General features: G+C 49.2%; 1 pseudogene; it reads left to right on the forward strand.

Moving 5' to 3' along the window:
* LOC102419725 overlaps nucleotides 1–22448 on the forward strand; it is a 23854-nt pseudogene extending 1406 nt beyond the window's left edge.
* The last annotated feature ends 4176 nt before the right edge of the window (nucleotides 22449–26624 follow it).

Genomic DNA, 26624 nt, shown 5'->3' on the forward strand with positions numbered 1-26624 from the left:
AGCACCTGGAAATGGCAACAATTATGTGGGAATGCCGGTGGGGGTTGCTCTGTATGGGACTGGGGAAAGGTGGCACATGCCTACACAGACAGGCACCCACAGACACAGAGGGAAGGGGCCTGGATGGGGAGGGGTGCACAGCAGGGTGGGGTAGGACCCCACAGCCCCTCCCCAAACAGCCTCTCCTCCCTTACACCCTACCCCCCCTCCCCTTTTCCACTGTAGGGACAGCGTGTTTATATTTTATGGCCGAACTATTTTGAATGTTGTTGTCCGGCCCTTTGCCCTGCCCTCTCCCTTCCCAGGTCCGCAGCTCCAGCCCTTTGGCCTCTAGTCCTCCCCTTGATTTCTTAACATAGTTGGTTCTTTCCTCTCTAGTACCCCCGGCCCCTCCTACTCTGTGGCAGTTTCCTATTTGCTAAGACGAATTTGCTCATTAAACATTTTGTTGTTATTTTAAAAAATAAAAATAAAATAAAAATAAATAAATTTCTGTTTATAAGCCACCCAGTCTATGGCACTTCGTTACAGCTGCCCAACTTGACTAAGTCCGTGGGTATTATGAGACTTCTAATCCCAAGTGTAATGTTTTTTTAAAGTCTGTTAACTACCAGAACATAGATTCTGTGAATTGCCAGTAGGCCATCAGACCCCTGCCAGGGAAAATAGCAAGATGTTCCCATATTAGAACTGTGTTGTACACTCTGGGATCACGCCAGACCGCAGCACCGACACGTTAAGGAGAAGTCCTTATGACACACACATATGCCGACTACACCAGAGATGGAGCATGAATAGACCAAGATCCTAAAACCCCCAGACTACAAGATAGCACGGCTTACTGGGAAATTAATACGGGTCCCGCAATAATATTTACTCATGTTTACATCGCTGCAAGTTTAAATGAATGCTCTTCCTCGCTGGCTTTTCCTTTTAGACATTCATTTTTAAATATAACTCTCTTCCAGGAAATTCCTATATCTTATAAATGATCAATGAATAAACTTGATACTTAGGGTGAGAATAAAGGAACTGGGACCCAACGTTGACCTCTTAGACACTAATAGCAAGAGGAAATCCAACCCCATGGGATAAGGTGATTAGAAAAAGCCAGACCTGTTGAATTAATTCAATTGATTATATGTAATCATAACACTTAGCTCTCACTGCATACCAGGCACTATGTTATGTGCTAATTTGTGTTCCCTCCTTTACTTTTCACCAACACTCCTTGGAGTGGTGTTGCAGGCCCCATGTTATGGACGGGGAACTTACTCCAGAAGATGAGTAGTTTGTCCAAGGTCAAGCCATTAGACTCAAACCCATGCACTCTGACACCAAAGCCCCATGCTCTGTACTCTCTGGTGCCACTACTAAAGAAACAATGGAATACTCCTCAGCCACAACAAAAGATGAAATATTGCCATTGCAACAACATGGATGGATCTTGAGAATATCATGCTAACCAAATTAAGTCAAACAGGAAACATTTAGAACCATATGATTTCACTCATAGGTGGGATTTAAAACTAAAAACAACAAATGAACAAACAAGAAAAGCAAACAAAACTCATAGACATGGGTAACAGAATGGTGGTTACCAGAGGGAAGGGGGTGAGTAAAGGGTAAAGGGGGTCAAACATATGGTAACAGAAGATGATTTAACTTCAGTTGGTGGGTATGCAATGCAATATACAGATCATGTAGCTTAAAACCTATGTAATCTTATTAACCAACTGGAGGCCTGGTGCATGAAATTCTTGCACAGGTAGGGTTCCTAGGCCTGGCCAGCAATCAGGGACTTCTGGCTGCCGGCCGGGGCCTTCCTTCATTCCACGCCGCCCCTGGTGGTCAGCGCACGTCATAGCAAGTGGTCAAACTCCCAAGGGGACAGTTTACATATTAGCCTTTTATTATAGGGGATGTACCCCAATACATTTAGTAAAGATATTTAACACACACACTCCCCAAATAAAGAAACCTGACTCACAGTCAACTCAGATTGTTATTCTATTTCTTCTTGATTTGTTTCCAAGGACAAAGAATGCCATTTAGATGCTCTTACAGCAGAAGCATCTGAACCTGAATGGACCCAGCCAAGCGCCCCAAATCCTACTGAGACATTGAGCTGGTGCAGCCTCAGATGGCATCTGCCTGCCAGGCCACTAGCTGTACCTAACACACTAGCTGTGACCTGGACAAGTGGCTTCACCTCCCTGAGCTGTCTTCTCATTGGTAAAACAGGAATCTAAAATATCCCACTGCACAATGGTTTCTGGGAAGATTAAATAAGATCATGCATACATAACAGCCTAACGGGCTCAAAGTTCATCTCCCTTGTCCTATGTCCCCCACCACCAGGTACTACAAGCTGCATCCGCCCCAGATTGGGGTGCTGTCTGAGTATTATGCTTTGTTTGGTTTCTCTCCTTCTAAAGCAACCACACATCACCCCAAGGTCATCATATCTGAGAATATTTATCCCTCCAGCATTTTCCAAACTGGTACAAAACCCCCAGTAGAATCTATCCTAGAAATAGTCTCGCTCCCCAGATGAGTCGTGGTCACGAGAAGACACAGACAGCTATAGACAGACTTGTCCAAATGCCATCTGGAGAACGTGCCTTCCAACAAAATATCTGAGCGAATTCAAAAAGAGTCCCTGCCTCCGTAGTGGATGGAAGCGAGGAGAACACCAGCCACACAGACGTCTCCCTTGGCGTCCTTCCTGTCTAGGCTGAGCAGTGAAAGAGGATTGAAGAGACCAGCAGGTCTTTGCTCTGCACGCGGCGCCCAGCTGTGGAGGAGCAGATGAAGCTGAGAAGGTCCTCCCCACGGGTCCTGCCTGGTGTGGCTGGCGGTTGCCGACACCTCACAGATCACTCCGTGTCCTCAGATTTCACCAAGCTGGGGGTGGAGGGGGGATGTTAAGTGTTCTTTAAGGTTTCTCTGTTTTACCAAAAGCCATTGCAGGAGGTTATTAACTTCAAAGGAAAACTAAACTTCTCCTCACTCCTTCTTTTCCCCGAAACCTCAGATAGGCCCACCCGGGCACTGGCTATGTCACCCAGAGCCCCAGGGGTGCGGTCAAGGCCTCTGCTCCTCCCCAGGGGCCAATGACTTTCCAACCGGCTCTAGACAAGAACGGGGCTTTGTCCCCCAAAGGCATTGGGTTTCCTGCGTGAAAATGTAACTGCTCTGCAGGCTGCTTACAGGTGAAGGACTGGAATTTACAAAACAAACCAAAGCAGAACTTAAAGAACTATACTGCTAACGTTTCAGTCTCTCTGATCTTCAAACTGCCAAACTGTATCTTCACGAAAAGATTCTGAACCCGGACAAAACTTCCAATGAAATTCTTACTACCTGTAACCCATAAAGTATAAGTTAAAACGGTTAGATGACAATACATGGTTATAGTTCCTAAACAGATTTCACTGAGGAAAAGTGAAATTTTCCCTTCCCTCTATTTGTGTGTGTGTAAATGTAAATGATGTTACTTTAAAATACTATATCTACCATCAAAGTATTGATTTGGAGATTCTTCTGCTTTTAAAGGGGGATCCAGTCTTTGCCCATCAGATTTCACTTCTAAGCAGCTGTGACCGAGGTACACCAATCTCTCTCCTGTCGCTCTAGCTCTGGTCTAACCTCACCATCTTCATCACACTTCAATCTCTCTCCAAGGTGCTTGGGCTTGCTGTTTCCATAGATACCATCTCAAGATGGCCTTGGCTGCATTGCTAGGGCTCTGCTCCCTCCCCCACCCCACTTTGGGACACCCCCCCCCCAAGGTGGTCCCTGGATGTTACTAGTCTCCTCACTCTGCTGACCTGGCAGAAAGGGAGGGGGCTCCCGTCCTCGTGGGCCTGTCCTAGAGAACTCCACCTTCGGAGGGTGGTAGTGTGGGGCATGGTGCACCGCACAATGAATTGGCAGAGAGACAGACCCAGGACGGGTACGACTGTGATAAGGCCTCCAGCAGTCCTTCCAGCTGGCCCGACAGCAGCAGGAGCCGAGCCCTGTGACCATGGCGGCTGCATGACTGGAGAGAGGACCCGACACTAGGTCTCTGGGGTCCCTTTGTTGTCCTCCCAGGGTGTAGGTGTAAGGAAGTGCATGTCGGACTCGAGTTCCCACTCACAGTGGGGCCTCAATGACTCCCGGCCTTCCTGTCCCCTCGCATCCCAGCAGCACGCAGGCCCCTGCTGAGGCACTTCTGCCACCTGCTGCATCTGCATCTCCCTCTCTAACCTGCACTTTCCCATTAGCGTGTTTTCCCAGGTCCGCCAGAGGGAAGGGTGTTTGAATCCTGCTTTGACCTTGACGGGAATGGTCAGCTCCTGCCTGAAGTCTGAGCGCACCACGGTGCGTGCCCTGTCAGACCACTAGACATCTCTGGGTGCTCCAGCATGAGGGTACCCAGATTTTATAAAACAAGCCAACAAGATGCTGAATTACAGTGCAAGCCACCCCACCTCCCTGCTCCCTGACACCTCTATACTATCTATTAATGAGCTGTGTCCAATTGCAAATTCAAAACCAAATGCATTCGTTAACAATCTAAAAATAGATTCTCCCCTACATGATTTCAAAGCCTTCAGGCGTTCCTTCAGTGTTGATTATTGTGGTTTTGCTAAACCCGAGATGTAAACATCAGACATAGAAACAAGAAAAATCATCTTTTAAGGTTAATAGCTTTGAACAATTAGTATAAATAATCACTCTTTGATATTTTCTGCTATATTAATTCCAAAACTGAGCATACTATTTCGCTGAGCCAGAGACTAAGCTGACTAGGAATTCTTTTTCATCCTCGTTTAATCCAAGGAAGTGAATCTGTAATATTAACCGTGTCATTTGCCATCTTAGACCAATGGTCCCATAGCCATTTTGCCTTGGTTGGCACTGACATTCAATAGTCACATCTCCAGGAAGCTAAGGAGCCCAGGCATGCTCTACCATCTGACCAAGAATAGCCTTCCCTTCCTCCAACTGTGTAGAAGACACTCAGGAAGCGTTTGCTGGGCATACAGGTAGAGCAGGACAACGTTTCAGGTGCTTTAAGAAACAATGTGCCCAGCCAGTGTGGCTCAGTGGTTGAGCATCGACCTATGAACCAGGAGGTCACAGTTCGATTCCCAGTCAGGTCACATGCCCGGTTGTGGGCTCGATCCCCAGTGTGGGGCACGCAAAGATCCTAGCAATAGCTTTTCATTCACTAACGCTGCGGCACAGCAAGTCACACCTTGGGAACCTCAGAGAGAACACATCTTCCAAAGGCCCCGTGTACGGGAACTGGGAGCATGATTTCGGCACCAGAAGCACTTGGCTCCGAGTGATTAAAGGAGAAAATAGTTACAAAACAGTTCGGCTTCCGAGCTGCCTCCCAGCCTGGCCGTGCTTTATGGGATCTGACTCCAGGAGAAAGTCTCCTGAAAGACATGGGAAACCACATTCGATGAGAACGGACTGAAGCATTCTCCTCTATAGAGAACTCTCCGGCTGATACACAGAATCTGTAGTAGTGAAACCAGTTCTTGGAGCACTGGGTTTCGGAATGGAAGTAGGAAAGGAGGACCAAGGGACCTATCCAATGAGTAAGAATAATCTAGAAAAAAAAAAAGAGAGAGAGAATTTAAAAGGGGAGGAAGGAGGCAAAACTTTAGAAAGTAGAAAGGTCAGTGGTTGCCAGGGGCGGAGGAAGGAAGGGAGGGAGGACTAGGCGGAGCGCCGGGGAAGCCACTCTGATGCTGTCTTGGTGGATGTGTGACATTCTAGCTTTGCCAAAACCCACAGAACTGTACACCACAAGGAGGGGACCTAGTTACACTACGGGCTGTAGTTAATAAAAATGTACCAGTATCGGTTCATTAATTGTAAGAAAGGTACCACCTTAATGCAAGATGTGATCGTGGGGAAGGCCGGGGGTGGGGTATATGGGGTCACAGTACTTTCCCCTCAATTCTTCTGTGAGCCAAAAACTGCTCTAAAGAACAGACTACTCATTTTTCTTAAAAGGAGTGGATGGGAGGAAGACAGAAGCCCACTTAAGTTAGGCGGCCAAAATAGAATCCAGATAAGAAAGAAGAAAACACTGCGAATCGCTGTTTGGGGAATTAAGGGTCAAGGCAAGGCATAAAGATTAGCAGTCGGGCGCCCCTACGCATTATGTGTAACTTCTTCCCGGCGTGTGCACCGCCTCGGGGATGCATATGTTCAGAGTCGGGAACAGTGCTGCTTTGCTGTATACCTTTAGTAGAGCAATAAGCATTATCAATGAGTACACCCCGGCACAAAGAAAGAAAAACACTGCCTCCCTAAGAGACGGGTGTAGACTTAGTGTCTACCTTCCTTTGACCCAAGCATCGATATTTACACTGAAAAACGAAACACCCAGCATAACAAAACGGGACTGTGTTTGGAAATAGGCCCTCTACAGAGGTAATTAACCCCTGTCTTTTGCCAAAAGTCCCGGGAGCGCTATCAAAGCTTCGAAATAGCGTCCAGTTCTAAGTCTGCTTTTATTAGTGATGATGATATTGCTAAAATGTCAATGTAGTAAAGGGTTCCTTAAGTTTTTGAATATGTAACTTCATTTACTTGAGATTCATAATTTTTTTCCTAAACTGCTGCAAAATCAGCAAAAATGCCTTGGCAATTTTAGCATAGTTCCTAGGATATTGGTTGGCACTCAAAGGGTTAAGGTTCAATGAGGTTGTGAGGGTGTGCACGAGGGAGGACGGAGACCATGTGAGGAGGAAGCAAGGGGGCGGCCACCTGTAAGCCAAGGAGAAGAGACTCAGAGGAAACCCACCCTGCCACCACCTTGGCCTTGAACTTCCAGCCTCCAGAACTGTGAGAAAATAAATTTCTGTGATTTAAGCCAAAAAAAATAAAAAATAAAAATAAGGAAAATGCCTGTGTACTGGTTAAATCAAAGGCCAAAGTTTGCCACACCCCCTGAATTTAAAGGCCAGCCACCTCAATAGCAGGCACTGCCCTAAAGGTTTTCTGATTTTCTTAAATTCTCCATCAGGTAGTGCCTTCGTCATCATTGAAGCACACGGGGGCCTAAATTACCTACTTTTGTTAGGCCTTTTTAGAAATATAAATTAAACGCATGGCAGGAGCCAATGTATTATTTTTTAAAATATATTTTTATTGGTTTCAGAGAGGAAGGGAGAGGGAGAGAGAGAGAGAGAGAGAGAGAGAGAGAGAGAGAGAGAGAGAGAAACATCAATGATGAGAATTATTGATCAGCTACCTCCTGCATGCCCGACACAGGGGGACTGAGCCCACAACCCAGGCATGTGCCCTGACCGGAATTGAACTGTGACCTCCTGGTTCATAAGTCGACGCTCAACCACTGAGCCATGCCAGATGTGTTTTCTTTATTTTGACCTAATTTTTCTCTTAATTTCCATGAAATTTATTATAAACTCTAAGTAGCCAGCTTCTTCTATGTATTAACAATGAAAGCTAACATTTATTAGTAACTAGAGCTAGCATTGCTCTAAACAAGAGAAACAGATAGCCAGATAATTCTTTAAGTGACTCATTTCTATTTTATTCTCTTTGCAGGAGAAATCTCAAAAAAATGGGGGATATTGTTTTTTCCCTTCTCTTTCCACTCTGCCTGGACATGGGGGAGAGGTGCCGTGGCGGGCGCTTTGGCATCCCTACTATTTGAGGGGAAGAAGCAAAAGTCCACCAGGCACCCCAACCCCCAGGCTTTCATCTGCAAACAGAGGCCTGAGAGCAGAGGCTTCTCCAGGCTGCCCTGCTGCAGACAGAGGTGGTGCTGCCTCGGAGAGGGAGGGAAGCGCCAGATAAGGGGGAAATGGAATAGCTGAGAAGGCTGGGTCCCGTTAGGGGCCTGGGCTGTGGTGAGGCTGGACGTAGGAGAGACTGGACACTGAGGACTGATGCCTGGGCCCGGACATCCCATTGGCACTACCGGGAGGAAGGCGTCAGAGCTGCTCTCTGTCCTCTGCCTGCTCTCTGTCCTCTGGCTCCTCTTCCGCCCTGTGGTTGCTTACAAAGGCTCCGCGGTGAGAGAGAGCAGACAGACAGACTCGGGACGCTGACAGCGGGTCAGCGTGACCAGGGGAAGGATGGCCCAGGGAAGAAGTCAGAGTCCCTGGGAACAGCTGGTAATTACACGGTCTGACTCATGTGTTGCTGGTTTCCTCCCATGACGTCACATCTGTGAAAGACTCGGTCCCACGCGTCCTAACCGTCACCTTGCACACCGAGAGGAGGAGCCCCGATGGTGGTGTTCCCTGGGTGGGACACAGAAAAGCTAATTTTCAGTTTTTCCCTTTCACTGTCTTGGGTCATTGATAGCTGAGGTTTTGATAACAGTGGACTAAAAAAAAAAAAAAAACAGAATATACTCAGTAGTGCTTTAAAATTCATCAATTATTTAATTCAAGAAGGTAAGTCATCTGGACAAAGCAGCACAGAGAGGGAAATGGCATTATTCTTTCTATCTGGGTTCTGGGTAATGCCAACCCTTACGAGACACACAGCCCAGTGCGTAGCCCAGTGATGGCGAACCTATGACATGCGTGTCAGAGGTGACACGCGAACTCATTTTTTGGTTGATTTTTCTTTGTTAAATGGCATTTAAATATATAAAATAAATATCAAAAATATAAGTCTTTGTTTTACTATGGTTGCAAATATCAAAAAATTTCTATATGTGACACGGCACCAGAGTTAAGTTACGGTTTTTCAAAATGCTGACACACCGAGCTCAAAAGGTTCGCCATCACTGGTGTAGCCCTAATGTCTCCATGCAGTAGCGGCGTCCAGGTGGGTGCCAGGCTACAGCAGACACACTGGGAGGACAGAGTGCTCCCCACAACCACCCACCGCCCTACAGAGAGGACATGGAGTGAGGGGGAGGCTGGGATTCCGGGCTGCAGGGGTTTTTTCTTTCTATTTTGTTCATCTTGGTCATTGCAATCTTTAATGAGAAGACTCTTCTTGGGCCCGCCCGGCATGGCTCAGTGGCTGAGCGTCAACCTAGGAACCAGGAGGTCACGGTTCAATTCCTGGTCAGGGCACATGCCCGGGTTGCAGGCTCAGTCCCCAGTGTGGGGCGTGCAGGAGGCAGCCGATCAATGCTTCTCTCTTATCATTGATGTTTCTATCTCTCTCTTCCTCTGCCTTCCTCTCTGAAATCAATAAAAATATTTTTTTAAAACAGAAGAAGAAGAAATCTTATTGGGATTTTTTTTTTTTTTTGCCCTGGAAATGAACAAACATCCTATCAGAAATAAAACTGCACAACGCTACCCCCTCGGCGGCCCCATTTTCCTTACCGATTCCTACTTAGCCGTCTATGGTCTCACACACGCTCCCATCGTTACACTATAAACAATCTCAAACGTGTTGCCAGCGGTCACCTTATTGCCAAATCCGCTGGCTGCTTTTAAGTTCTTACTCGCTGCAGTTTCCACAACACTAGACCGCCTCGCCTTGCCACCAGGCCTCTGTCCAAAGCGAGACCAGATGATTTGGTGTCTGCCATGTGCACGCTGAGGGAGAGGCGGGGGTTTCAAGCGTGTGTGTCTGAAACGTGTTGCCAAAACAGACCCAGGAAACTGGGAGGGAAGCGGCGGTTTGGGGAGAGTTAGACGTTCCGCAGGCTCTTGGAGACAGAAATCCAAACCAGGGTAGGGGCCATCTACACAGAAAGAATTGCTCAGGTCACAAAACACAACGCGGCCACGTACAGGAGACAGACGGTCACTCTGAATTCCGCCTCCCTCCCTGCAGCCCAGCCCTTACCACTGACATCTTTCTGAATCTCTGCTGATTTTCTCCTGTTCAACAGTGGCTCCTGGCTGGCCCCATGCTGACGGCCTCTGCCTGGCTCTCCTCTTCCCACATGGTCACGTCCTACCCTGAGAGGCTCACCTGCCCCGGGCAGTGTGTTTCTCCCACCGGCCTGAACCTACTCCAGCCCACTGCCTTCCCTTCACACTCCTCCTCGCTCTCCAGCTCCACCCATCGCTGGCCTCTTTCTCGGGGTCATTAGGGGCCGTCTTCCATCTCCCTCCCTCTTTTCTCAGCTACACTGGCACCAGGGCTGCCTTCACCACCGCTGTGATTCTCTGACACGTCCTAGCAGAGCACGTGTGGGACACACTTTTGACTGACGGCTCGATCGGCTAATAGGGAGAGTGCCTCAGTCACACTAAACGCTCATCTGCGGCGTCAAAGGAGTTTCTGATTCATTACGAATTCTTCTTATTATGGGGCAGTATACACAACATGAACTTTATCATTTGACCATGGTCAAGTGCATAGTTCAGTGGCATTGAGTACATTCGCATCGCTGCGCAGCCATCACACCAGCCACCTCCGGGACCTTTTCATCTTCCCCAACTGAAACTCGGTCCCCATTCCACCCCAATCCCACTCCGCTCCCACCACACTGCTGGCGGCCATCCTCCACTTGCTGTCTGGATGGATCGGACGCCATAGGGGCCTCATGAAGGGGAATCACAGTATTTGCCCTTTTGTGACTGGTTTATTTCACTCAACATAATGCCTGCAAGATGACTACATATTCTTTCAGCTAGTTCCCAGCTAGACTTCAAATGTATTCATCTCTAAGTATTTGACAACTGGTATTGGAAGAACACTGATCACATGGGAAGAAGTCAGGACCGGTCTGAACAGGTGGCAGCCACAGATGACCAATGCCCAGCCCCGCCTTCCCCCAACTGGAACTCCCACACGGCTGCTCCCAATATTCCTTATATTGCTTCAGAATATAAGAAATACGGCAGCTTAAAATAGTGCAGTGGGGGAACAGCTCCGTGCCCAGCACAGTGCCAATTCTGTATCATCTCAGCTGAATCTTTTTTTAAAAAAATATATTCAGAGAGGAAGGGAGAGAGAGATTGAAACATCAATGATGAGAGAGAATCATTGATTAGCTGCCTCCTGCACGCCCCCCACTGGGGATCGAGACTGCAACCCGGGCATGTGGCCTGACCTGGAGTCAAATCATGACCTCGTGGTTCATAGGTCAACGCTCAACCACTGAATCACGCCGGCCAGGCTCTCAGCTGAATCTTTACAAGTCGGCGAGTTACAGCTGCATGATCTCCATTTACAGAGGAAGAAGCCAGAGCTTAAAGAAGCCAAGTAATTTGCCCCAAATCACAGCCAGGAAGAACCGAACCTGAAACGAACACTCCAACTTATATGTCTTTGACCCAGATGCCACGGACACCCATCGCCTGCTCCCCACGCAGCCCCATCCAGAGTAACGGAAGGCAAGGGAGTCAGCCTGAGTGCCCCAAACCTGAGAAACATGGCTGTGGGTTTAAGTGAAGAAAGCAAGCTGTGAAGGTGACTTTAGAACAGCATATAAACTGTGATCAGACTATTAAAGTCCCTTCAAAGAGAGAGCAAATGGGCTTCAAGGGAACCGAAGGAATCTCATTAGCAGATGGGTTCGCAGAAAGGCTGCGAGCTCCCTTCCCCCGGAGACGGCATGAGGAGGAGAGGCTCGAACCTGCCTCGGTCAGGCCTGCCCGGAGGGAAGAGGTGAACCAGGCGGTCTGGGGGGAGCCCCCCAGCCCGAGGAGTTCCTGAGGTGACACTGCTGAAGCTTTTGAGTTCCTGGAAAAAAGGCTCTCTGGAAACGCTAGGTCAGTGCCATAAATATGCATGCAAGTGTACCCTCTGTCATCAGTACCGTCCTGTGGGGTGGGTGCATGTCTGACACTCACAAAATTGAAGGGGCAGTGCCTCCTTTGATTACAGGGCCTTGCGCAGTGAACGAACTTTCAGACGAACTCCAGCTCGCATTCAAGCGGCATCTTTTCAATTCAGGCTGAGCGGTGCGTTTGCCTTGAAGTGAATACTTCACAGAGCCGGGAAGATGCCAGCTTTTCATTTTAATGTCCTTGCAGCTGGTGCTCTATGCATCGCCTCCGAGGCTGAGTTTGTCGAGATCCATAAACAGCAAAAACCCAATGTGCTTTTCTCGGGATGATGCGGTCCGCTGAGGCACATTAAGTCTAGTGGAAGGTGACTCCCAAGATGCCTCGTGTTCAGAATTTCTTTAAGAGGAAAAATGGCAGCCCAGGCAGGCCCACTGCAGGTGACAGGAGGCATCTGGACGTCGCAGACATGCTTCGGGGTAAATTGATGGGCAGAGCTAAGATTTTTCTGGAGCAGACACACCACTTTGTCTTACATCCATTCTGCCAACTTCTATCAGCCTCTGTGGCCCATGATCCATTTCTGCTCTTCTGCTGGTTGTAAAGGGACTCCAAGCAAGGGCTGCATCCTTCTATCAAGTGACTGTTTGTGAAGGGGACATGTCAGCCACCATCAGTACATCTGCCTTCTCCTCCGGGTTCTCTACCTCCCAAACCTCGCCATCTGTCACTGCGAAATCCTCGGGGCCAGCGGCTCTTCAACGCTGCACGCATTCTGTGGCTTCTGAGATAACTTCCTCTTAGGGATTATCCAGAGTTTCATTGTCTAAGAATGTTATTTCCTATGTGGTAATTATAGAAACGCCCACATGGCTTCAGACTGCTATTTTGCTAATCTTCGTGCAAACTGGAATTGGCTCCAAAGCATGGTATATTGGGAGGAGAGGGGGCAATGGAAAATAATGGAGCAATTTCTGCAAATATGGGAAGGTGGAAGTTCTATCGTCTACAAACGTCGTTATATCTAGTTTCCAAGATTAACATCTTCCTAGCATTTGCCGAGCAACTGGTGTTAACATTGGGGCTCTGGCCCTAGAGCAGTGATGGCGAGCCTATGACACGCGTGTCAGAGGTGACACGCGAACTCATTTTTTTGGTTGATTTTTTCTTTGTTAAATGGCATTTAAATATATAAAATAAACATCAAAAATATAAGTCTTTGTTTTACTATGGTTGCAAATATCAAAAAATTTCTATATGTGACACGGCACCAGAGTTAAGTTAGGGTTTTTCAAAATGCTGACACGCCGAGCTCAAAAGGTTCACCATCACTGCCCTGGAGTGTCAGCTTTCAGTGTGCATTCACCATATTGGCAAAAGCCGCAGGGAGCTTCTGATCTATTGGCATATTTTATTAAGAGGAGTCAGAACATATATACTGTATAGACACAGCCACCAAAATCACCTTGGCACAGTCAACCCGGTTCTTTCAACTTCCTGTTCAATCACTGAGGTCTACTGCGATACGAGACATCTCAGGACAACCCCGTGAGGAGCCCTAACAGAGTGCATGGAAGATCAGGCGAGGCAAGCCACAGACATGCCCTGTGTCTTCCCCAAGAAGACACTAAGACATTTAAATCCATGTCCCACCAAGCCACTCAATGGCTATCATTAAAGAAGCTGAATTAAACGGGTGAAGATAATCACCCACAAATTCACCCAAACCCATACCAGAGCTAAACTTAAAATCCGCAGTTATTATGCATCACAGGAATGGAGCATTGGATTCCTGCTGCCGGTGGACACCTATCCTACCAAAATCGGTGTTGTCTATTATAGTGCCATGGGTGAGCAGTGACCATTTCTTTGCATAAAGGGTAATAGGGGTGAAAAGGGTAATAGGGGTAATAGGGGCACAAAATTTGGAGGAAACAGTGCCTTCTGCAGTGGAACTATAAAGTACCTACAGACCAAAGAGATATGCAAAGCCTCCTAAAATTAGAGAAAGACCCAAAGGCATGTAAGTCATGGCAGTAACCTGGAAGATTAGGTTAAGTATCTAAAGAAAGAATAGATCAGTCAGGAGGAATGGACGATCATGGAAACAGAGAAAGAAGAGTCCCCAGGCTTAACTGAGAGGGGAAGGCTGCCTGGCCAGGGATACAACAGCCAGTCCCAGGAGCAGGTCATCTCTGAGAAGGACACGCGGAGCAGGGTTCTCAGAGCTGGTGCCAGCGAGCAGTGAATTCTCTCACCAGCCCCCTGTTAGCAGTCCATGCTCACCTGCAACCTCCTCATTATAGTGCACCTTCCTGGGCCACAGCACATCTCAAAACGACAAACCAGCGTTCTGGTCCATACATCATACATCAGCCTTTTGGAGTTTGGTCAATGCTGGTCCATCCCCATGAGGCAGATACAATGAACGCTGTCTTTACCCATTTTCAGTCTTCTCTATTTTTTTAAAAAAATGGACACATGCGATTTATAAAAGTCGGCAAACATGTAGTACAGAGGTCCTCAAACAGGGGGCCAGTTCACTGTCCTTCAGACATTCCACACATGCGCACTGCAGGCCCGGGATGAGTCGGCTGCTAAGCAGGACAGGCAGCGGTGGCAAAAACACCCGCGGGCCGGATAAATGTTTTCGGCGGGCCGCATGTGGCCCGAGGGCCGTAGTTTGAGGACCCCTGATGTAGTACATTGTCAGTTATTATCTATGACTTACTGTGATAGCACCACAAGGGCAACAATAAGAATAAAAAATAAAATTGTTCCATTTGGGGGAGAAATTTTTAAGTAAATTCCCCATTTTGTAAAGTTATAGGCTGTTTGAGGGCAGAGGCTGGCTTTTTACATTGATATATTTATATTTTACGTTCCTTTTGTCCTCCAATAGTGCCTGGACCACTTCTAAGTATATGAATTTTCAAATATGTGTTCGTTTTTCAAGCAAGTGAAGTGACAGCCAGTCTATGATGCCAACTAAGCCACAGAGCCCGGGGTGAAAAGCCAAAGGGCAGAGCCTCGAACACCAGTGGCCCCCGGGGGGTGGTCCTGACTTCTAAACAGAACCAGGCCGAGCCTGTCCCCACGGGGCAGGCCACCGGGTCACGTGCCGGGTTTCTTTCAACCGCGTTCTCTTTGGGCCAGTGGAGTAGGTGGAGGAGGGACTCCTTGGGACTCAGTCTGACCGCAGCTTGTCCCCGACTCCTTCCCAGGTCACCGCGGGTATGTGACCGGCTCAGCGTTTCGATGTGATTGAAGCGGCCACAGTGAGAAAAGCCTTGTCAGTTCTCTCTCCCTGCTCACTGGGGGAGAAAAGATTTTTCATTTCATACATCATTTACAACTTGCTGCTGTGATTCTAAAAAACCAGTGGGCTTCATCGAGTTAATGAGCAAGAAAAACATATTTGGTAAGCGTGTTAATTTTCTGAATGTTCTGCAGAGCCCAGGACATTAGGCAACATGCAAGGGGCAGCTGGGCACACTGGGGAGCCCCCTCCCCCGAATTCATTCCACCCAGCTCTGGGGGCACCTGGCTATTTACTAATAAGTCAGCAAATGCATCTTGATAGAAACTGAACAGCAAATACCTCACTCGCTTTGCAGTCTCTGCCTTGTCTCTACTTGGGAACATTTGGGACCTTGGGCAAAAGCCACCATGGAGGTTTCTCTTCCACAGCCAGTCTGCACAGCAAGAGACAGGAGCCAGTAGGAGCCACTCCGAGGACAATTCAGGTCGGAGGGGAGAAGAAAGCACACTGAATCTCCACGCTCAGGATTTTCAAAATGATGTAAGACTCTCTATCTAAAGAATGATGTAGTGACGAAGGTGACAGCCCAGACACTTGGATGAAATGCTCTGTCAGAGACCAAAATAAGATACTGAGAGAAGTCTTCATTTATTAAAAATCCTTGTAGAGTTCTTCTCCTTATCTATCAAAATCTCCAATACTCCCGGCTAGTTAAATACATCTCAGAATTAATCTGCCCACTGAGCCAGGATCATCACGCGACATTTTACAGCTCCTGCCGTGGAGTGTCATCTTAAGGTAGACATCTGAGGTTGGTCCCCGACAAGTTCATGGTGCTGGCAGAACGCACCCTCCACAGTGACAGGGCATGTATGTATCTTTCTCGTCTCTTCTCCACGCTTGGAAGATGGGTAGGTCTGTGTCTTATTAAAGGTAAGGAATGTTGGCAGCACTACTGAGTGGCAACCCAAAAGAATGGGGGTTATTCAAGGCTTAGAATACCCCCCAAACTACACAAAATTGACAATGTATGGGAACAACATCTTAATATGTTATAAAACATCTCAATATGTCCATTTCTGGATCCCCACCCATCACAAAGATGGCCACCTATAAACACATACATGGACACACACACCAACACCCGCTCACACACAATTCAAAATTCCCAGAGAGCTTACATACAGTAGGTCACCGAGATTAGGCATCGGAGTCTGAAACTGGCTGTTTTCTAGATAAGCCAAAATGAAAAAGTTTATTTCAGAAAAGACCCAAACTGAGTATCACTATTTCGGGAAGGAACATAATTATGTTTTGTTGGAGAACGGAAATCTCCAGGAAACACTGTTGTATTCTGAGACTTAATGGTGTTCTGGACTCTTTCTTGCTGCGCCTGTGATAAACCGCCACCTCACAAAGACCCCCCAGTTTCCAGTAACTGGAACTGAAGCCAAGCTTTATCTCAGGGACACCCGGGCTCGTTCACACCCCGGAGCGGACATATCTCTGGTGCCTGCAGAATGGTTAGGAATGTCGGTAAGAATATCTTCATTTGCAAATAATTTTCAGAGAAATAGAGAGAGGAGTTGAGAAATGCAACTCTAACAAAAAGGAGGCCGAGGATAGTGAGGAGTCAGCACAGCTCTGCTGTGTGTGGTTTAACTGCCTGCCTCTGGTGGGCCCTGCGGGAAGGACCAGGCGGCTAAACAACGCCCCCTCTCGCTCTCCTCAGCCCAAGACCAGGCTCTGCAGGTGTCCACGGTGAAAGTAAGAGCTGGCCAGGCCCCTCCATGGAAAACCTCACAATCCCCAATGGAACCCATGCACAGCTGGGAGACAGTGACAAGTGAGAAGTGGGAGAGTCAGACGAGAGAAAGCTACCTGGGCTGGGTGGGGAAAGAATATTCTGATAAGGTTGCAAGAACACCTCCCTCCCGCCCTCACTGTATCACTGGTCTTAATGGCCACCCGGCTCAACAACTGTGAGGCCACCAAGGACTCCATCCCATGAGCTTCCAGCTAACACCCTGTGCTAGACATATCCTATATGACCCCCAGGAGTTGCAGGCACATGTAATCCCCCGCCCCTTGAATGTAGGCAGGACTTGTGACTTGGTCTGGCCCATAGAGAACTACAGAGGTGACTGGATGGTCCTTCCTGTCATCACGTCACATCATATCTCTACTCTAGCAGATGGGAATGAGATTCCCTTGCTCTCCATGGTAGGCAGAATAACGACGCTCCTCCCGCCTAGCAATAATGTCCATGCCCTAATTCCAGGAGCCTATTCCAAGACAAGGGGCTCTGTGGTGTGATTAAGGGTACAGACTTTCAAGTAGGGAGATTTCCTGGATTGTCCCAGTGGGCCCAATCTAATGTCATAAACCCTTCAAAACAGAGAACCTTCTCTGGCTGAGGGCAGAGAAACAGGGCAGAAGAGAGGCAGGTGAGATGCAGCCAAGGGAAAGTCAAAGAGACTCCCGGGGTGAAACCATTGCACACACCATTGCTGGTTCTGAAACTTAGGGACCAAGAGCAAGGACTAGAGAACCAGCTGCAGCCCCCAGCTGACAGCTAGCAAGGAAGTAGACACTTCAGTCCTACAACCCATAGGAACCGAATCCTGCTAACAACCAGAATGAGCATGGAGGCAGGCAGCTAATTCCCCAGAACCTCCAGGGAAGATCACACAACCCTGCCAATATTTTGTGGAACCCAGAGTAGAAACAGCAGTTGAGCCACGCTGTGCCCAGACTGCTGATGAATGGAAAGTGTAAAATAATGCAATAGTGTGGTCATTTGTTATGGCCGCGGTAAGAAACCACACTGGCCTTGAAGAAGGAAGCTACCATGTTGGCAGAGCACCTGGGAAAAGGCCACCAGTTAAGGAGGTGAGAGCAGCCCCAAATGACAGCCACCAAGAAAACAGGTCCATACCTACAAGCAACTGAATTCTGCTAATTACCCATGAGCTTGGAAAAGGACCCCACGCTCCAGAAGGGAACCCAGCCAGGCCTATCCTGTGGTTGTCTCCTTGTGAGACGCTGAGCAGAGGACCAGGTAGGCTGTGCCCACCTTCCTGACCATGGAAACGGTGGGATGGCAAAGGTAAGCTGGTTTAAGCCCCGACGGTGATGGCTGCTTGTTACACAGCAATCAGTAACTAACACACCCCCTTCCAGAACTGTGGTCCATGCTTTTCCTAGCCTGCAGCATCCCAACACCTAACCCAGTGGTCGGCAAACTGCGGCTCGAGAGCCACATGCGGCTCTTTGGCCCCTTGAGTATGGCTCTTCCACAAAATACCGACTTCTGCGCATGGGCCACGAAGTTTCAATCGCACTGTATGTGCGCGCCTGCACGTGGTATTTTGTGGTAGAGCCACACTCAAGGGGCCAAAGAGCCGCATGTGGCCCACGAGCCGCAGTTTGCCGACCACTGACCTAACCCAGCGGTTACTAATTCAGGACTGGGAGGGTGGGGCTGGTGGGTAACCCAGCAGAGCTTAGGTAAAGGCCCCAGGTGACTGGGCTCTATGACAGGCAGGCATAGAGCCTCTCACCTCCCCCAGAATTTAAAATCTGGTCTCTCTAGGTCTGAAGACCACATTCTGCTATTTTCTGTAAACCAGCCCCGCCCTGCCTGTCAGTGGTGACACCCGATCTCCCATCAGGACACAGATCATAGGGAAGTCTTTTTTGAAAGAGTCATGCAGGAATATCGATCTGGTACTTTATTTCAAGTGTTGTTTCCTAACGTATTTTATGCTTGATGCAACACCAGGCAGAACCCTACCCTGTGTAAGTGACAGAAATCCCACTCAAACAGGTTTCCACCGAAAAACAAAACCAAACCAAAAAAAGTGGGTTGGAAGGTTGCGTGCAGGCAGGGCTGGCAGCTTGGTCTCGGCCTCGCCCTGGGCTCTGCTCCCTGTCTCTTCGCTTGTGTGGCAAGACGGTGGCCGAAGTTCACTCCACGGGTCCGGGTCCTGCCTGGTTCTCCCTGGGCCACCGTTCTCCCTGGGCCACCGCTATAGAGAGGAGCGGAGGACCTGCTCATCAGCCGGAGCCGGGACAGATGCCCATTGTCCGAGCAGAAGGTAAGTGAGCCCCATCCCTCCTTAGCACCGAGAGCCTGGGAGGGGTGTTTTCTCTAAAGAAAAGTGAGGAAAGGGCATCCAATAAGGAAAACCAGCAGCTCTCCGCTCCTGGGCGCCCCCTTGTTGCCAATTTTGACCCTCCCTGGCATTGGACAATTGTCAAACCCCAGGTCAATCTCGTGAGAAAAAAAAGCTTCCGTACCGTAGAGACATCCCTGGATTGTGTCCAGACGAGACGGCCTCCCGGAAGGTCCCCTCCATCTTTAGCGTCTGGGGCCCTCACCCTAACGGGCGCCTCACCGGGAGACGCTGGGGCTCTGGGACTTTCCTCTTGAAAGGAAGAACACACGCCTAAGAAAGGAGGCCTGTCCTTGCTCGGCGCCCCCCGGGGATGACCTCCTGGCCGGCTCTGTGTTTGAATGGTCAGTGGCCCTCGGCCGTCCCGGGAGAAGTGACAGGGAGGGTGATGCCAGTCGGTGCTTACAGGGCGCCCAGCGAGCCTTTCTCAACTCCCCAAACCTTTTCAAAAACAACTTTCTTCAAATGAAGCCGTTGCAAGTCCTGAGTCAGCTGGACTTGGAAAACAACGGTACTTCTGCGTTTTCTAAACACATTCTAAAGGAAAGGTGTTTTGTTTTGTTTTTAACTTTCATAAAAGACCGGTGAATTCTTTTGGTGTTCGAACACAGCCACGCAGAATTTAGCTAAGCCTTTCCCCTGAGTACTGTTTTGTGACTGAGACCGGGCACCATTTTTTTTTTTTTTAATCTGAAAGAATGTTTTTCTTTCAAAAAAGACAAAGGCCTGGTCGGAAGACACTGGATAAAGGAACTGAGTAGGAAAGCCCTGCCAAGCATATAAGTGCCTGATATGAAGAGTTCGTCAAATGAATTGTTCATACCTTCCCGTCGGATGTCATTTTTGGATCCAGATGATAATTTTAGCAGGAATCACTCAAACTGCCTGGAGGTAGAACAGTCACTAAATCTTTAACCCATTTCAGAGCTATATTGTACTGTTCTATTTTCAGCACCCTGCATCTTCGTTAGCATAATCCGAGTGGGAGCGCACAACCTCCCCGCCAGCCCCGATGTGTCATTTCCTACAACCTGTGTATAATTATCGGTGTTATTTTAATAATCAATTTCGGTGGAACGGCAGGATTTGCTTCAGTTGCATTTAAATCCTAATAAAGCTCAATAAGAAGAAAATGAGAGAGAAAGAGAAAATATCATTCGGAGGATTAACAAAACACTCCGACAAAAGGGACCTCTTTAATTTTAATGACGTGATAAAGTGATAGCCTTTTGAATAGACAATTAGGCTCATAACCCTGATACACCAAGGGCTTAATTCACAAACACGCATTGCCACTAATACATTTGCCGAGGAGCTGTATGCTTAACAGGATTAGAATACAGAAAACCATTCATTATTAATGGGAGCCTACATTACCGAGGTCTTCATCCCTAGATAGACCAGTATTTAAATCAAATAATTTAGCGCTGTTTCAGGGGCTTAATTCTGTGCATAGATTGCTGGCGGGTAGCTCTGGCTTCCTTGTGTAGAACGAGGAGTGTTTCCTCGGGGCGCTGTTACACCGTAACACGTCCTGTCACCTGGAGGATGTAGACTCTAGAGCAGTGATTCCCAACCTTTTTTTGGCCACGCCCCACCTAAGTGTCTCTAAAATCCTGATGCCCGGCCCCCTCCATGACAAATAATTCTTTAGCATTCAAAAAGTGAACTCCTAGTCACATGGAGGAAGCCTAAAAGGCCATTAACTTGGTCTAAACAAGCTTCCAAAGAACATGGCATCCATGGAAGAGAAAAATAGAACAAAAGGACAATTGAAGTACTGAGAAAGAAATCACTAAGAGATTGGTATTAAAAATAATAATAATATGAAGTGATATGAAAAAATAACGTTTCAAAACATATAATAGAGAACTGAAATGCATAAATATGTCACAATACATACATATATATACATACAGTGCAGTCTTGACTTATGAGTGTCCCGACTAATGAGTTTTTCGAGATACGAGCCGTCTCTCGGCCGATTTTTTGCTTTGAATTGTGAGCTAAAATTCGGGTTACGAGCCAGCTTCAGATACCCCACCGCTAGTTGGCGCAGCGAACGTCACAATGAACGCCACATCAGCCCAGCATCACGTGTCTCACTCATTCACTTTTGATTTGACATACGAGTAATTTGAGTTACGAGCTCCGTCATGGAACGAATTAAACTCATAAGTCAAGTCCCCACTGTATGTATGTGTGTGTGTGTGTGTGTGTGTGTGTGTGTGTGTGTATACTGTATATGAGCCCCCTAGAACAGTGGTTCTCAACCTTGGCTGCACATTAGAATCACCTGGGAATCTTTTTAAAATCCTGATTTCTGGGCCTCATCCTCCGGAAATTCTGTTTCTTTGTTACTAATCTTGTGGCCTCACCCCATAACAAAGAAACAGAAATTCCAGAGGATGAGGCCCAGAAATCAGGATTTTAAAAAGATTACCCAGGTGATTCTAATGTGAAGGGGAAAAAAACTTTTTTGGGAATTTTAAGAATAGGAAAAAAGGTTAACAACTCATTCTCGGAATTGCCCCCCCCCCTTAAAAATCAAACCTGCCCCCTGTGGGGCGTGCGCCCCACGTTGGGAACTACAGCTCCAGAAGCCCTATGGCTCGCCCTGTTCCCCCATAAAATGAGAAGTCACCACCTGGCGGGCCCGCCTCAGAAGGTCGTTTGCTTCCCCCCAAAAAGCGGTGAGCCCCACTACGTTCCAGGCACTTCCGCTCTTATCAGCAAAGTCGCAAATACAAGACCCATGTCACAGCGAGGTTCAGACAAACCTGGCAGAGGGCAGAGGTGGGATTTACAGAGTTGCCATTGGGACAATGTCTCCAAGGCATTGTCACCCCCCTTAAAGGACATGAGACCGCCCGGCTCCGCCTCATGGAAAAGCTGGCTTCGTGGGTGGGTGTCCCAGCGCCATGCGATCTGAGAGGAGGGGGCAAGGGCGGTCATTCATCCTTTCATTGGGCATCTACTTTGTGCCAAGCACAGAGTGACCAACGGTCCCAGTTTGCCTGGGACTGAAGGGCTTCTCGGGGCCAGGGACCTTTAGGTTTAAACCAGAACATTCCCTGGCAAACCAGACAAGGTGGTCACCCTAGGGAGGCATCCTGCCTTCGTTATTAATGGAGGCTCCTTGCTTCCTAATAGTTGAGGTCACTCCCGACCTTATGAGAGAGGTAGTCTTCTTTTTAGATGTGGAAACTGCGCCCCAGAGCGGTTAAAAGTCACAGCCAGTAGAGCCGGGGCTCACTATGCCTGTTTTTTGCCTGTTACCTCCAGTTCTACTCAGGCAGCCTGACACCCCGCTAACCGAAGCGCCCTGCTACTCACCCCAAATGGGAAACCAAGGCTTTCTGGGTCTTGGATTAAACCTTCAGGTGATCTGAGATCTCACCAGGCCCTCAGCAAGGCCAAGGCCTACCAATTAGCCCCTCACCTCCTGCACCGGGGCCAGCAGAGATGCCCCTCGTTCGGAAGAGGGGTGCACATCAAAACCACCTGGGACCTTTCCCCAAATAATGATCTCTCCCCCCCGGGGGGGGAGAGGGCTTGGGGGTGAGTTAGATGGCTCAGTGGCCTGGCCTTTGTTTTAGCTGAAGATCCCCGAGTCCCTCACATGACTCAGGGCCTGGAGAGCACCCCTTCTGCTGTCCTGGGCTGACGACTGCAGCTGCATTCTGCAGCCCCGTGAGCTGCCAGGCCCCCGAAACGTGACCCGAGGGGCCTGGCAGGCCCCCAGTGATCACCTGGATGAACCCCTTCATCTCTCGGTCCCCCACTTCCCGGTCTGCAGTGTGGGGATGACCCCAGGGGGGCACATGCCCTGAACATGTCCACTCACATGTCGGGTTCCCAAACCCTTTCCTCCTGGAACCCCACTCAATCTCAGCCTGAACAAGCACATGAGTTCGTTTCAGAGGAGGTTCCGCCCAGTGGACGGACGTCATGGAAACTGGCCTGTTAGCGCTGGCCTGGGAACAATGTCCATTTCCACGCCACTGGGCACCGTGGCATCAGCTGCGCTGGAATCGCAATCCCCTTCGTTACCTCCCGGGAGCCGGGCCAGCGGGAGGGCTTCGGTGGGTGCAACCAATACGTGAAGTTATACACTTAAAAGAACACGTGAAGTGGTTCGCTCCTCCCGTTAAAAAAGGAGTGAGTATGCACGCACAAAAGGAGGAAGCAACGTTGTTTAACTGGCAAGAGCCTGCACTGCATTAATCATTACTTATGAGTAACGGTAAGCATCGATATTCAACCTCTAAAACCCAGAATTCTTACAGCCTGGCGAGTCCCAGGCGGGAAACGCTCATGCGGGGAGAAAGCCAGGTTCGGAGTCCGTCGCTCCCCCTCAGTCTGCTTTGCGAGGGTCTGGCGGCTGCAGGTCCTCAGGGCTGAGCACAGGGCCTGCCCTGCCCACCCAGCGTTCTCCCCAGAGAGGATCTCCTCCACCTCACTGTGTGGCTCACCCAGGCCTCCTGTCTGGACTCCAGCTGCTGCTCCGGACTTGGCGTCACAGCCTCTCAAAGGAAGCACGCCTGCTATGGGTTGAATTATGCCCCCAAAAACATATGCTGGGGTCCTAAATCCCAGCACCGCCGCGTGGCCTCACTTGGGAATAGGGTTATTGCAGATGTAATCCATTAAGATGGGTCACACTGAGGCAGGGCAGGCTCCTGGCCGATCCGACTATGTGCTCACAATAGAACAGCCACGTGAAGACAGACTCAGGAGAACACCCTGCGAAGACAGAGGCAGACACCGGGGTGATGCTGCCACAAGCCAGGAACACCTGGGCCACCGACGCTGAGAGAAGCGAAGGATCCTCCCCTCGAGGCTTGGCAGGGAGCACCGCCCGCCAGCAGCCTGAGTCCTCACGTCTAGGCCCCAGACGTCACACTAAATAGATGAGCGTCTGAGGTGTAAGCCACCTGGCTCGTGGCGCCCTGTCCAGCAGCTCTGGGAAACCAGCACAACGCCCGGCCCTGGACCCGGGTCCCCTCGGCACATGGGTCTCCAGCGCTCGGGCTGCACCGGCCAGAAACCTGGGCGACGTCTGTCCTCGTCGCCTCCTTCCCCCTCCCCCTGTGCCCCTCGCCCAGCCCAGGTCCTTCCAGTCCTGGTCCTATGTCACCTCCCACCGAGTGACAGCACTGCCACCTCGCTGGCTCCCTCATCCACTTTGGCTGTGCGGGTCTATCCTCCATGTGACATCAGATGGATGGAAAAGGCCCCTACGGACGAAAACTCACTTCACTTACACCCACTCCATCACTCCCCGCCTCTCCAATCCAGCCTCTTTCCCTCTCCAAGGACACAGCCTGAGCCCCCCCCCCCGACCCCCCACCGTCACCTCTGCCTGGATTGCCCACAAGGCCTGCAGCTGGGACCTCGGCCTCCTCAACCTCCAGGTCAGAGGGTATTTTCAAACATAAACCTTACACCTGCGATCCCCAAAGCAAATTGTGGCTGAGGCGCCACCTTGAACTCACACAGCTGCCACAGATATTAATTATACACACACACACACACACACACACACACACGTATATATACTTTATTTTTTTATTTCAGAGAGAAAGGGCGAGGGAGAGAAAGAATCATCAATGATGAGAATCACTGATCAGCTGCCTCCTGCACACCCCACACTGGGGATCGAACCAGCAACCCGGGCATGCGCCCTGACTAGGAACCGAACTTCGATCTCCTGGTTCACAGGTCGATGCTCAACCACTGAGCCACGCCGGTCAGACAGATACCAATTTTCTGAAGGAACAAAGCGGAACTCCCATCTGCCCGGCCCTGTGCAGACCACTACCTCGAGGGGGTCGCCCCTCCTTCTTGGACGGCACTGCGTTCCCTCAGGGATGCCTGTCTGCGTCCTGGGTTCTCAGATCCCGGATGAAGGTGAGGGCCTGTTCCACCCCCAAAGGACTGAGGGCAGGACTCAGCAGCGCTGGCACCAGGGTCACAGCAGCACTGTTCCCCGCCGCCAACACAGGCCCATCAACGGAGGAAGAGGTGGACCAAAGGCAGTGGGTACATTCGAAGGAAGACTAGTCAGCCTTAAAGAGGAATGAAGTACTAATACATGCCACTACATAGATGAACCTGAAAGCATCATGCTAAAAAAAAACAAAAAAAGCCAAGTCCTGGCCAGGTGGTTTGGTTGGTCAGAGCGTCGTCCCAAACACCGAAATGTTGCGGGTAACATTCTGGTCAGGGCACATGCCTGGGTTGTGGGTTCGATCCCCAATCGGGTTCTGTATGTGAGGCAACTGATTGATGTTTCTCTCTCTCTAAAAATCAATGAAGACATATCCTCAGGGGAGGAAAAAGAAAAAAGCCAAACACCAAAAGACAACGCCATGTGACACCACTCACATGAGGCCCTTGGACCAGCCAGTTCCCAGGGTCCGAAGGCGGGACGGGCTGCCGGGGGCCAGGGAGGGAGAGGGGAGTGTGCTGCTCAGTGGGAACAGAGTTTCAGTTTGGGATGATGGAAAAGTTCTGGAAATAAAGGATGGTGGTGGTTACACGACATTGCAAAGGTAGTTAATATCACTAAATTGTACACTTAACAGTGGTTACAGTGGTCCGTTTTGTTATGTGCATTTTAGCACAAAAGAGCAAAACCTTGCAAACATCAACATGAAAGAGATGAGGGGTGTGAGCAGCTGTTCCATGCACAACTAGTAAGAAACTGTGGTTATTTGAGAATGCAGAGAAATATTTTTCATTTAATTTATGCATATTAGCTTTTTAAAAGGTCACTAAGTTGTTAGGACATAAATATTTATTAGGCTGTTTAAATATGACTTCTTCACCAATTGAACTGCTAAGTATTCTTGTGGCCGAGGGGCACCAGGAAAAAACCACTGAGACAGTGGAGGCCATGAACCCAGACACCACCTATGACGTGCACTCACCCAAAACCCCAGACCAAACCGCTTCTACCCCCAACTTACAGGAATACAGGGGACAGAGGAACATGCTAAATGGCACTACCAGGAAGCAATCAGTATCTCTAAACCATGGAAGACCAAACACATTGCAGAGAAATAGAAAGAAAGATGAGGGGGGGACCTATAGATTGAAAGAGACTTAAGAGACATATCAACCTACTGTAATATATGGATCTTATTAGATCCTAATTCAAAAACCATCCTATATAATAAAAGGCTAATATGCAAATCGACTGAACGGTGGAACAACTGGTCGCTATGATGCGCACTGACCACCAGGGGGCAGACGCTCAACACAGGACCTGCCCCCTGGTGATCAGTGCGCTCCCACAGCGGGAGCACCTCTCGACCAGAGCTGGGCTCATGGCTGGCGAGCGCAGCAGCGGTGGCGGAAGCCTCTCCTGCCTCCACAGCAGCCCTAAGCCATCAGTTGGACATCCCCGAGGGCTCCCGGGCTGCGAGAGGGCACATGCACCGCCTGCCCCCCCATCCAGTGCACAAATTTTGTGCACCAGGCCTC

The sequence above is a fragment of the Myotis lucifugus genome, unplaced genomic scaffold (genome assembly GCF_000147115.1).
Source record: "Myotis lucifugus unplaced genomic scaffold, Myoluc2.0 scaffold_125, whole genome shotgun sequence".
Taxonomy (NCBI): Eukaryota; Metazoa; Chordata; class Mammalia; order Chiroptera; family Vespertilionidae; genus Myotis; species Myotis lucifugus.